This window comes from Lactuca saligna, chromosome 2 (assembly GCF_052625555.1).
Source record: "Lactuca saligna cultivar CGN05327 chromosome 2, ASM5262555v1, whole genome shotgun sequence".
NCBI lineage: Eukaryota > Viridiplantae > Streptophyta > Magnoliopsida > Asterales > Asteraceae > Lactuca > Lactuca saligna.
The window spans coordinates 182468724-182482294 of NC_136418.1; positions in this window are offsets into that span (position 1 = coordinate 182468724).

Below are 13571 nucleotides of genomic sequence, written 5' to 3' on the forward strand. Positions count from 1 at the left end.
AACCTATCGTGTTGACATATTCTGTGCCCATTCCAGTTAAAGTTGGCTTTGCATATGAGTTCTTAGAGTTCTCAATGTGTTGCACAACAACTTGGAAGCAATGGTAGGCCCTTGAGCTGCCAGGTGGCAAGAAATTAAGATTGAGTTCAGTCCATATGAGTTTGGATTTGTCATTATCCTTGTCTTGTGACTATGGTTATGACAATTCACATGGATAAGAACACATACACCATTAAATCTAAGTGTCATAAGGTTTCTCTCTGATTCATGAAAATGATGGTGAGGAAACACTTTGACTAAGTAGATTTTAGTTAGATAGCAATTGTGATATTTGCATTCTCAAAGTCGTTAGTGGAGCGTGTGTGGTTTACCGGCACACTAACTTGGACTTGTGAGAAATGGAAAAGGTCAAAACGATCAAGACTATGATTACGGCATCCTTTTTCATAGTTCTTAAAATTGTTTTGACACACCCATAAGCTATCTAAGGGAAGGTGTATGTTTTTGATAAAGTCTTATCAAAACAATCTAGTATCAGAAATCTGAACTTTGGTAAGAAAGTCAATAAAGTATTGATTTCTAGAAGTCGAGCTTTCTGAGTATATGTCAAAGCTAGTGGGAGCATAAGTGTTATGCTAATAATCATCATGTTAGTGGGAGCATGATAATTACGATAAGTATTGCAAGCTAGCAATGTTAATTATAGAAAACAAAAGGTTTCAATTGGGAAAAAGTTGTTTTGCTATAATTAAGGGAGAGGAAATTATACTTAATCTCAAATCCATAAGCTTAGATCGTGAGGTTTTAATCATTTAGTCAAGGATAGTCAAGGATATATATGAATTTCATGTTGGAATGGCTCAACATAAGGAAATTCTGTATATGGGTCCATTATTTGCGTTCTTAAATTCGATTATGATTACGGCATCCCTTTTCATAATCTGAATTATGAGAACTTGGCAAATTGAAATGGAAATGTTATAGCAAAAGACTGGTTTAGTCTTTATGTGAGACATCATGAATCGTGTCCCATATGCTTCGGATATAGGACCGATTACATGTGCTATATTCATCCTTTCTAAAATTTTCCGAATGCCTAGGGCGTTAAGAATGGAAAAGGTTTAGAACTGGATATGACTAAAAAGGATTAAACAATTGTCGAGGACAATCTAAGGTTTACCAAAGACTGGTTTCTCAAGGACAATTGGAAGTATAGTGATAATTCTGGAAGGACCATATTGACATAATCTGTAAGGAGGCAACTCTTGTTCAGAAGTGATAGTCAAAATGAATTCGGAAATGTTTCAAAGTTAGAATTTTCAATCTGTGTAAGATTAAGGAAACTTAATGCAAGAAGGATGGTTCCAAGGACTTGATCTCCTTTGGAATGCTCTGTAATGATTGTTGTTAAGTCTTTCTGACTTTGTGCATAATCATTACAAGAGGATCGATGCATATAAGTTTAGAATCTAACAGATTTCAGTAAATGACATGAATTTGGAATTCTTGCATTTGCAGTAAGGATTTGGGAGTGTGAAAAGAGAATCATTGAAGTTATGTTCATTTGATCTAGTTCACAAAATAAAGATCATAGTCAAACATATTATGCATACTTGGTGTATGGCATGACTATTGTTTAGAAAACATAGTGTGCATGCTTGGAGCATGGAACAACTATTGTTTTAAATTCAAGAATAATGTTGATAGCTGAAACAATATACAATGAATAATGTGTAATCATATGGTGATAAATAAAAGGAGTTTTATTTATATTCATAAGTTCTGAGACCATACTAGATTCAATTATTATTGTGTTTCACTTTGCATGTTTTGACTTCCCGAATAAACTAGGTTATTCTTCCGGAATGACTAAGTTATTCAAACCATCCACAGTCGGTTATATGTTGGAAGTAGATATGAATTAAGACTGTCATGGGTTGGCTTGTAGAGGTCTAAGTTGTTGGACAAAGGGCTACAACACTCATGAGTGCTCATAAGTTCTGAGTATTGGATTCAACCCGCGCTCATTGGAATCACTTCATGGATTTTATCACGAGTGATCATGAGACGATAATATCTTATATTCTTCAAACCTAGAGATATGAGTTGTTACTATGAGTTGATAGTACATTGATTACACGAAACGCATTGGTAACTCAATGTTATAAAACGTGTCTTTGTGTATGATTCAACAAGTAGTAGAACAAGCCATATGAGTCGAAGTTTATCCATTCCTTTTACCTTCGGGATGAAAGCGATATCTGTGGGCCCCTCGATGATTTGATGATGACAAATGGAAGTGCTCGGCCGGGCCAGGACTGATTTGATTTGTTCAATTAGTCAGTCGTCATAAATCGGAAATCGGGAAACAACAAATGGACAGAGAGAATGATTATAATCCATGTCTCAGTCCATATGATATCTAGAATAGAGGAATATATGATCCCTTATCTAATGGACAATTCGTTGACAAAGATCAGAGTTCATCTACAAGGTCAGAGTTCGACAGAAGCTTTTGAGAGCTACGATTGCTAGTTGGTTCCTGAAGTCATACGCAATAATAGTTTTAGACTTATCCAAGTGGGAGACTGTTGGATTAATGTCTAAGTCCATAACTATAATTGGTAAGACTTGACCCGACCCGGCATGGTCCATTTGGGTTGCATGGCATCATGCACTTGGATAGACTATAATGAGAGAAATAAGACACTTACGGTTATTAATATATTATAAGTTCTAGTATATTAATAATAAGAATAATGAGATTATTTAATTAGTATTGATCAAGAATTAATCTAGAATTAATTAAGTGATCAAAAGAAGACTAATTAAATATATGGGTTGATTGTGTAAATCATTCATTCTTATATATGTGGGCTTGTGATCCAAGATTCCTTATGTTGGACTAAGTCCATGGGGTGACCCATGGATACTCCATGGAGGTTAAAATCCATGGAGCATAATGAATGGGTAAAGTCATGAGTTACATGGTGTAACCCTAATAGCCACCATATAAAAGAAACCCATGGCTCAAGAAATCGTGACTAACACTATGTGTATGTATGAGGGCTACACGATTTCATGAAGTGTTCTAATTTCTCTCTAAGTTATTCCAAGTGCTTATGGTGTTGTGTGAACCATTTGAGGTGTCACACTTGGGGCACTAAGCACTCAAGCTTCATGAAGACAAGCACTACCAAAGAGGTATGTATTCTATCTTGTTATATCCATTATTTTGTATGCTAGATTAGGATAATACCTTGGATGTTCATATTTGCATGTATAATAGAGAAAACATAGATCCAAGGTATTTAGGGTTGCATGTACACTTAGGAGTGTTAGAATGCTCATAACCCAACAAAATGGTCTATGGAAAAGCTTGCGAATTCTTATGTGAAGGAAATTGTGAGACTTCACGGTGTTCCGCTAACAATTGTTTCGGATCGTGATAGTCGTTTCACCTCAAGGTTTTGGAAATGTCTACAAGAGGAAATGGGTACCAAGTTATGTTTAAGTACAGCTTACCATCCGCAGACTGATGGTCAGAGTGAAATAACGATACAAACACTTGAAGATATGCTGAGAGCATGTACCTTGGAATTCCTAGGTAATTGGGATGAACAATTACCATTGGTAGAATTTTCCTATAACAATAGTTTTCACTCGAGCATTAAGATGGCACCTTACCAAGCTTTGTATGGATAAAAGTGTCGTACGCCGTCTTGTTGGCTTGAGGCTGGGGAAAAGCAGTTTATGGGACCGGAGATGGTTCATCAAACTGCTGAAAAGTTGAAAATAATTATTGATGCAATGACCTGAAGTGATTTCTCGACCAGGTTCAGGGACAAGTTTGCACCGCTAATAGGGGTGCAACAGCTGGCACGGTAGTTCCAGGACCTCCAGCTGGCACGGTAGTTCCAGGACCTCCAGCTGGCTACTGAGACGGTGGTTGAGATCATCGTCATGTTCAGGGAGAGGGTCCTTATCGTTCTTAAGTATGTGGCGGATGCGGATATCAAAAAGGCTCAGTACCATGATATGTTGAGGAGCGATATCTGGCAGTTCGTTAGTCGATCTAGCTATAAGACGGTGGAGGATATGATAGCGAGGGCTCGGGAGAGGGAGCTAGATTTAGAGATGGAGAGGAAGAGGAAGCTATATGGGTTTCAGATATGGAGTTCGGGCAAGAGCCCCAAGGTATTAGATTCCATATCGAGGAGCCATCAGCGACGTAGCTATTGTGGCAAGTGCGGCAAGATGCATGAGGGGACGAGCAAGGTGGGTGGTTCGGGCTGATTTAAGTATGGTCGGACTAGTCACATTAGCAGGGATTGTACTGCTACCACCACCACCACCCAAGTATTTTATTTGATTTACTTTGAATGCAATCAGTGGGGCCACAAGAGGTCTTAGTGTCCACGTTTAGCAGCAGCAACAGCGGGACCGATGTCAACACCCACTCCTACTACAGTAAGGATTATCGATGGTCATCAGGGTCGGGCAGGAGTGCCTACGTTAAGGAGCAGAGCTTTCCAGCTGACCATGGAAGAAGCTCGTGCAGCTCCCAATGTTGTAACGGGTATGTACTTTTTCCTTATCTCTTTATTTATATAAGTTTTCTGCTTATGTTTATATGTTTCATTATAGGATCGGTCCTTGTGAATGGTATATCTGCTCTGGTATTATTCGATTTGGGGGCTACCCGATATTTTGTCTCGCTCACGCTTAGCAACCAATTTGTTTAGGCACTGGTGGAGCTGGATTGTCCTCTTGATGTAGAGATTGTGGATGATAGGATTATTTGGGTTGAGAGGGTTCATCGAGGGTGTACTCATCAGTTGTTTGATGAGAAGTATTCTATGGATTAAGTCCCTATTCTCCTGCGAGGGAATAAGGTCATCATGGGCATGGACTGGTTGAGCCCTAATGGGGTCGTGATTGACTGCGAGCAGCACCTAGTTCGGGTTCGTAATGTAACACCATAAAATATATAAAAAAATCATTTAATTTTTAATAAAACATTTCATTATGTAATTTTCCAAACGTCAAACATCCAATGTTCCACGAAATGCATAACATAACCCATAACCCAAGATCTCAAAAACATGACATCTGCAAGTGTGTACTGATAAAGCTAGCGCCTTCCCGCGATCCTTGCTAGTACCTGAAACACATAACACATAACACTGTAAGCACAGTTAGTGAGTTCCCCAAAATACCACATACTGCACATACGCCTTTCCAGGCTATAGGATCTTCCAATCCAAGTGTCTTTGGGGATTTCCATCCCAGACTCTGTTGACCTTCCGGTCCATATCATCTTGACCTTTTGGTCCACATCATACTCATATCACATAACATATCACATATAACTTACATCACATATACCTCATACACATAAGACCTTTCGGTCACACATAATTACCCCATCGGGTAAGGCATAGTGAGAAGACTCACCTCGCTGATGTCGGATAATCACTCGTGCCCAATCTCCCAACCTATCGTCCTCCTATATCATAAGTACAACTCTCATTAATACTTTCCTGACTTCGTGTGATTACTACTATCAAGTCAACACTAGTCAACCCTGGTTAACACTGGTCAACGGTCAACCTGTGACCCGACTCGTCGAGTGCCTTTTGGCAACTCGGCGAGTTCCATCGCGTACTTACATCCTCTAGATCCCTTCTGACTCACCGAGTCATTCCCCAACCCGGCGAGTCACCAACTGTGTCATTTACGGGGAAACCCTAACCCTACTCGTCAAGTCTGTTCTTTAACTCGGCGAGTCCATCCCATGCATAAACCAAACTGACCTCCTAAGGTCAGATACGTTCCATTAATCCATAGATCCGACCTTCCCAAGCATGATAATCACGTAAAGTCCATATCTTGATGCACAAACAACATCTATTTGATCCTATATGATGCGAACCGAACTCTCAGATGCTCCGGACATGAACATGTGTAGAAGCACTCCTCTATGTCAGAAATCCACCTCATCGCGACTATCGGATCCTAAGTCCCATCAAATTCCGGTGGCTTCGTGTTGCTGAAACACATAACTTATAACATTGTAAGCACGAATTCTTAGTGAGTTCCCCAAAATACCACATACTGCACATATGCCTTTCCAGGCCATAGGATCTTCCGATCCAAGTGTCTCAGGGGATTTCCATTCCAGACTCTATTGACCTTCCGGTCCATATCAGCTTGACCTTTCGGTCCACATCATACTCATATCACATATAACTTACATCACATATACATCATACACATAATACCTTTCGGTCACACATAATTACCCCCTCGGGTAAGGCATAGTGAGAAGACTCACCTCGCTGATGTCGGATAATCACTCGTGCCTAATCTCCTGACCTATCGTACTCCTATATCATAAGTACAACTCTCATTAATACTTTCCTGACTTTGAGTGATTACTACGATCAAGTCAACACTAGTCAACCCTAGTTAACACTGGTCAATGGTCAACCTTTGACCCGACTCGTCGAGTGCCTTCTGGCAACTCGGCGAGTTCCATCGCATACTCACATCCTCTAGATCCCTTCTGACTCACCGAGTCATTCCCCAACCTGGCGAGTCACCAACTGTGTGATTTACGGGGAAACCCTAACCCTACTCATCGAGTCTGTTCTTTGACTCGGCGAGTCCATCCCATGCACAAACCAAACTGACCTCCTGAGGTCAGATCCTTTCCATTAATCCATAGATCTGACCTTCCCAAGCATGATAATCACGTAAAGTCCATATCTTGATGCACAAATAACATCTATTTGATCCTATATGATGTTTTAGCCCCATTTATCATAACCCATGGTCAAAACCCCCATTGATCTTCATAAAGCTTAATGAGTAAGGCTCTATGGACCTCTATGGATCCAGATCTAAAGCCTCATCACAAATAGGGACTAATTGGACATCAAATCTAGCCAATAAAGGGTCCAAGAAACCCTAAATCCATATGATCATCATAACAACAGAAGGGGAGCCAAAATATTACCTCAAATGTGATGCTCTAAGCTCCAGATCCACAGAATGTCCACCTCCTTTGCTTCCTCTTGGCTAGAACCACCTTTTCCTTGCTAAACAATACTTCAAAGGTCAACAATGGCCTCCTCTCTCTCCCAAAACGCTCAAGTGCTCTAGGGTTTCTCTCAAGGGACTGATAGATGCAAATGACAGCCCTAAGGGCCTTTAAATAGGTCTCAAACCCGAGAGATTAGGGTTTCCTTAAACATCGCGGACTCGCCGAGTCTAAGCACCAACTCGCCGAGTCCCTCCACAAACTCCAAAAATAAATGAATAAAATAATATACCTGGGAATCCGGATGTTACACGTAACCTAAGTGGGGGAGGGTTGGTGATTCAGGGCGAGAGACCGCAGTATGGGGCGACTTTATGTTCAGCAGCTAAGGCGAGCCGTTACCTTTAGCAGGGTTGCACAGGTTATGTCGTGTAACATCTCATTTAAAGTATAATAAATAAATAATAAATCTGGAACCCTGAAATGTAATTTTATTATTATTTTATATTATTATTGTCCAAAATCAAATAATATTTAGCAGCGTGTTGGTTTCGGGAAGCCAAATGACAAGAACTGAAGTTCCGGGGGTTAAAGTGCAATTTCAGGGTTTATTTTGCAAAGGATTTTAGAAGCCAGGGGGTGCTTGGTATCATTTGGATTTAATATGAAAGGATTTTGGATGGCTGGGGTTAAAGGGTAAATTATACACCTTAGTTGAAAAGAATTTGTCATGGAGGGGCTATATGGTAACTTTTGGGAATTGAATTGTTATGAATCTTGGATGATGGGGGTTGATTTGTAAATTATAGCCTTACAATGAAAAGGAATTATGAAGGAGGGGCCAAAGGTGTACATTGAAGACAAATTGGAGATGATCGGGTATTAAACCTATCACCATGCATAGTGTGACATCCCCAAAATCACGGCCATAAAAGATCGGTTTTGTTTATACTTTATTTCAAAATCAGAGTAATCTTTTAACAAAAGAGTTGCGGAATTTCTCCTAAAACAATATTATGATAAAGAGTTATCAAAAGCATTTCCTTAGAAATGTATTTCATTAAAAGACTTGGGATGTCATGTTCGATACAGTACATAAGTATAAACGATACAGTATAAGCCTTACCACATTATTTCATATCTACAGGCCTATATCCGTAATCCCTCGTCCAAAACATCACATCTATGCTCATGCGCCACTACCTGTAATACAAGAAACTGAGTGGGTCAGACTGGGGAGTCTGGTGAGCACATAGGGTTTTTCAACCCACAATAAATAAGTCTATTAATTTCATCAATCAACAATAACCCGATTACCCGTTCCCATTATCCTCACATTACGTCCCTAAACACCTATCATAAGGGACCTATCCTAAGGATTATCATCGGGATGGACACTACTGTTAAGGGGGTTCTTCAGCAATAAATGTCCTAAAGGCAACCATGTGGGGGATGAGTACACCGGTGAACACATCATTCACAAACACCTACAGGTTGCGAGCCTGCCAGCGTTCCACTGGACTGTCTAGAAGAGTCTGTGGTCGTCATCTATACTCCGCTAGATGACTGGATCAACAACAACAACATCGAGGCCTCTCATCATTTTATCACACATCACCTATTACATCTACTCGTGTTTTACCCCAACATTTTTGTAGATATAAAATACATATACAATTTAAATCATTGAAAACATGTATAAAAACGTTCACCTAGAATAGATAGCAAGTATTCAGATAATATGCACACATAGCACGTAATTTATATAAAAAATACTTCATATCTATGTGTAAGCTGAAAGTAACTACGCACTCACTCGAAAGGTGGTGACTCAGCACTCGGACAGCGCTTCAATACTCTCAAAACGATTTTCCTTTGATAAAACCTAGTACCAATACCACTAGGGGCGACAAATTAATTAGTCTGACTATTATTATTATTATACAAGCGTTAATAACACTCAATATAACTCATAATAATAGCCCAAATAATTATTTTAAGGACCTAATAACATTCCTATAATTATTTGAAAGTTATATTAAAAATTGCGTAAGCGTAGCACACTTACAGCGAATTTTATCGAAAACTGGAACTTAATTGGAGCAGCGTTTCGAAACCGAAAGACTCCTTTTTTTCGGGACTCCGGGAGCCTCAGGGCTTCCTTAAGGTGCTAGGGTTCACCTAGACTTTAGGGAGGGTTCAAAACCCTAGAGAGAGAAAGATTTTAGAAAGAGAATGATAAATGGTGTGAAAAATCCAAAAGAGTTCGCATCTATTTATAGGGGCCGAAGCCTCTCGAACGCTGGGCGTACCGAGGCTACGTTGGGTGTAGTCTCGGGTATGGATGCCAGTTCGCAGCCAACTGTCTCGCACTCCGGATGGATAAGACCCGAAGGTACGCTGGGCATACCGGGTCTCATACGCAGGGTGTAGGGCGAAGGCGAGGCGATGTGGCACTGATCAGAAGCGAGCCTTGTCATTGGCATCGGACGGTTGTGGCGCTGCCACGTCAGCTACTTCGCACCAGGTCTCGCAATTTCACTTTCTAACTTTAAAAAATCGTAACTTTCGCATACAAGCTCCGTTTTCGACGTTCTTTATATCCACGCGAAGGTGGGAACGTACTCTACAACTTTTGTTTAGATTTCGTTAGCCAATTTTGACTCGATTTTAAATTTTATATTATTAACAGACCGGGACAGGATTGGTCCGTTAAATTCTCATAACTTCTTCATCTGACATCCGCTTTCGCCCATCTTTTTCTCGTTACGCTACTCTTAACGAGATCTTCGATTCTCGTTTAAGTCGTGTCGGCTAAAAATCACTCGATCTAATATTCGAATTTCGGGCTGTACACTGCTAATCCGAAACTTCAAAAAATCATAACTTCTTCATACGAAGTCAGATTTGGGCGTTCTTTTTATCGATATTCTTAGTTTAAAATATTCTACGACTTTTGTTTAGATCGCTAAGGCTAAATCTCGCTCTATCGTAAATTTACTATTTACGCTTCCCAGTATCGTGTCGGTTCTGTCGCGAAACTTCGACGGGTCATAACTTCTTCGTTATAACTCGGATTTCGGCGTTCCTTATATCCTCGGAATCCTTGTTTCGACCACTACAACATTATGTAAAGATATCAGGCTTATCTCACACTTTAATTTTGATGCTTATTTTTATCTTTTATTTATTATACATTTATAATTAAATAATAAGCACATAAATACACATAATTCACATAATACTCAAATATTTCCACTTTATTACTTCAAAAAGAGTTACAAGAGTTGACCTAGACTATTACATTGTCTAAAATGCTTAGCCCTGAAACCCGAGTGTTACACATAGACCACTAAACCCTAACCCTAGATACAAGCTTCGGCCGTCATCTTTCCTACCTCCATCTTTCCAGTTGCCTCCCTTGCATGTTGAAGCTAGAGAACCATCGAAGCCGCCACCACGAACCTATTGTCGGTGAAATCGCCGATCGATCGCCGCCTTATCTTCTTCAACTTCTAGCTCCTGCCACCAGACATCATTGTAGCCGGGGAAAAACGATAGAGACTGACGCCATGGTCATGGGAGGACTGGTCGAGGTTGTTGCTGTTGGGTTTCGTCTTTGTTGTCGCCGCCATGCGGCTGTTCCTCCGTGAAGCTGCTGCCAACGTCATCTATCGCCACTCACCACCACTGTCAAGTGTGGATGTGTATGCTTCAGCTCGTGTGTCACAAGCATGGGGTTGTTTTGGGTTGCTGATTATGATTCGAAGCTCAATGGATAGGAAAAGACGCGAAGACGAACCACCATGGCCGCCGTCCATGGTGGCTTCCATCGATAACAAGGTTGTTGTCGCTGACCGTCGCTGCTATTCCACCGTTTACCACCCCGAAGGGCCGCAATGTTCATGTTTCACGTGGGTTCAAGTGTGTTGTTGCTTCAAGTTCTTGTGGTGTGTATGTGTTATTTCATGGAGTGGTGTTTGGGTGTTTATTTGACCGGAAAAGCCACCACCACCACTGTGAGGTGGTGGTTGTCACCCTTTACCACTGCTTGCCACCACAATGCGGTTGTATGTGTGTGTTTTTATTAGTGTGTGTATGTGTGTGTTATTTGGATTGTGTTGTAAATTGTAACAGTGTCGGAATAATCAATAGGAAAACTCATTAACACCACCTTAAGGAAATTATTTATTAAACTTAAAATATTAATTAATAATCATTTGCAATTAACCTAAGTCAAAATTGGACTTAATGGATTAAGTCCTTAATAGGTTAAGTAGGAACACTTAACCCTAATCTTCATTTCATGTGAAAACCCTTATTTTACTTGGGCCTTGAGTTGGGCCTTCCTATTGGACTTGGGTGATTGGACGATTGATGGGCTATCCAAGAACAAGTAAATGGACCAAAATAATTAGATTGGCTATAGGATAAGGCCCATGTGAAGGACTTGAGCCCAATTTGGAAAATTAGTTCATAGGTGGGCCCTAACCTGGCCTTGATGATTATGTGATATTGAGCCATGGGAATACCAAGAGTTTGGACTAGAATAATTGCATGGGCCTTAAGGAAAGACCATGTAGAGGTCTGGGCGCAATTTGGAAAATTGGGCCATATGTTAGGTTTTGGCCCATTACTTGACTATTGGGCCTTTGGAGTGTGAGTTGGACCTGGGGCTTGGAACCCAGTTATTAATTGGGTATTGTTTGATGTTGAAAGTTTGGGAATCTATCAACCAGCAGCTGGAGTTTTATCTGCAGGACTTCAGCATTGCCAGGTGAGTTGTCCTCACTATACTAACAAGGTCGAAGGCACCAATGTCGGCCCTTATCGGATTTGCATTTAGGTTTATTGCATGATATGTTTATTGATTTATATCCTAGTAGTTAGGATGGTTGCTATGTTAGAGATTGGTTAGATCAGTATCTTAATTATAGGATGGTTGTTATGCTAATGATCGGTTAGATCGGTATCCTGGTTGTAGGATGGTTATCATGATTAGTGATCGGTTAGATTTGCATGTTTACTTGTTTATATGTTTGTGCACATGTTTGTTGGTTTGGGAAAGGGTTGAGGCAGGTCCTGCTGTGTGCAGTAGGCCAAGACATCATGGGTGGACCGGGTAGACTGCAGGCCCGAACCAGGCAAATCTAGTTAGGCCGAAGGCCTAACGAGCAGTACGGATAGGCTGAAGGCCCCGAGGAGGGTGGTCCAGACGTGTCGAGGGCTCAGAGAGCGGTCCAGATAGACTGAAGACCGGGAGTCGGTCGAGTCAGATTGATGGCTCATTATGCATGATGTTTGCTTATATGTTATATGATATGGTTATATATCTATGGCGTTGCTATTTTGGGGGTAACTCACTAAGCTTTCGAGCGTACGTTTATCGATTATTGTTTCAGATACTTTTGATGATCGCGGGAATGCGAAGGAGTGATCGTGCACCTCCTTATATTTTCATGATTGATTCTGGGGATACTCTGATGTCTAAACTATTTTCAAAACAAATTGTAATGACTTAACGATTTTAAATGTTTTAAAAAAAATAATTGGCTTGAATTTTTGGGATGTTACATGTCGCCTATGTTATGGATACCCGAGATAAGGGTAGGGCTACCGTGCATGATGTACCGAACCGATTGTACGAGAGTATCCAAACGTGTTCCCCAAGGATTTTTCTGGGGTACCTCTGGAGAGACAGGTGGAGTTTAAGATTGACCTAGTTCCTGGTGTAGTTCTGATTGCCAAGGCACCATATCGGTTGGCTCCTCCGGAGATGCATGAGTTGTCTACACGGCTGCAGGATCTGTTAGACAAAGGATTTATCAGAACGAGCAGTTCACCATAGGGAGCCCCGATTTTGTTTGTGAAGAAGGACGAGTGACATCGGATGTGTATAGCTTACCAGGAGTTGAATAAGGTAACAGTGAAGAACCGTTATCCCATCCCGAGGATTGACGATTTATTTGACCAGCTAGAGGGTGCATCTTGGTTCTCCAAGATTGATCTATGATCCGGTTACCACCATATGCGAGTTAGGGACAATGATGTGCAGAAGACATCCTTTCAGACTCGTTATGGTCATTACGAGTTCGTGGTGATGTCGTTTGGGATCACCAATGCTCCTGCCGCGTTCATGGATCTCATGAACCGCGTCTGGGATCACCAATGCCCCTTAAATAATTATATTTTAATAACTTTTATTTATTTTCTTATTCTTATAATAAAATGAAAAACAAAAACAAAATAAACCCGCCTTTCTCTCTCTCTCTCTCTCTTTCTCATGATCTTTATACTCATCTCTTAAAATACCGACCCCTCATCTCTTCCATTGTAAGGCCGAAAAACAAGTAGGAAGAAGCCATAACACTCTACTGCCCACCTCAATGATCCTTCTGGCCACCATGTTCCACCATAAACGATCAGCACCTCCCATCGACCGCTACTTCCCCTTCCCCGTCGTGAATCGCTAGAGCAAGCAAGAAAACCAAAAGTTGACTACCACAAATCACCAATGCAAACCAGC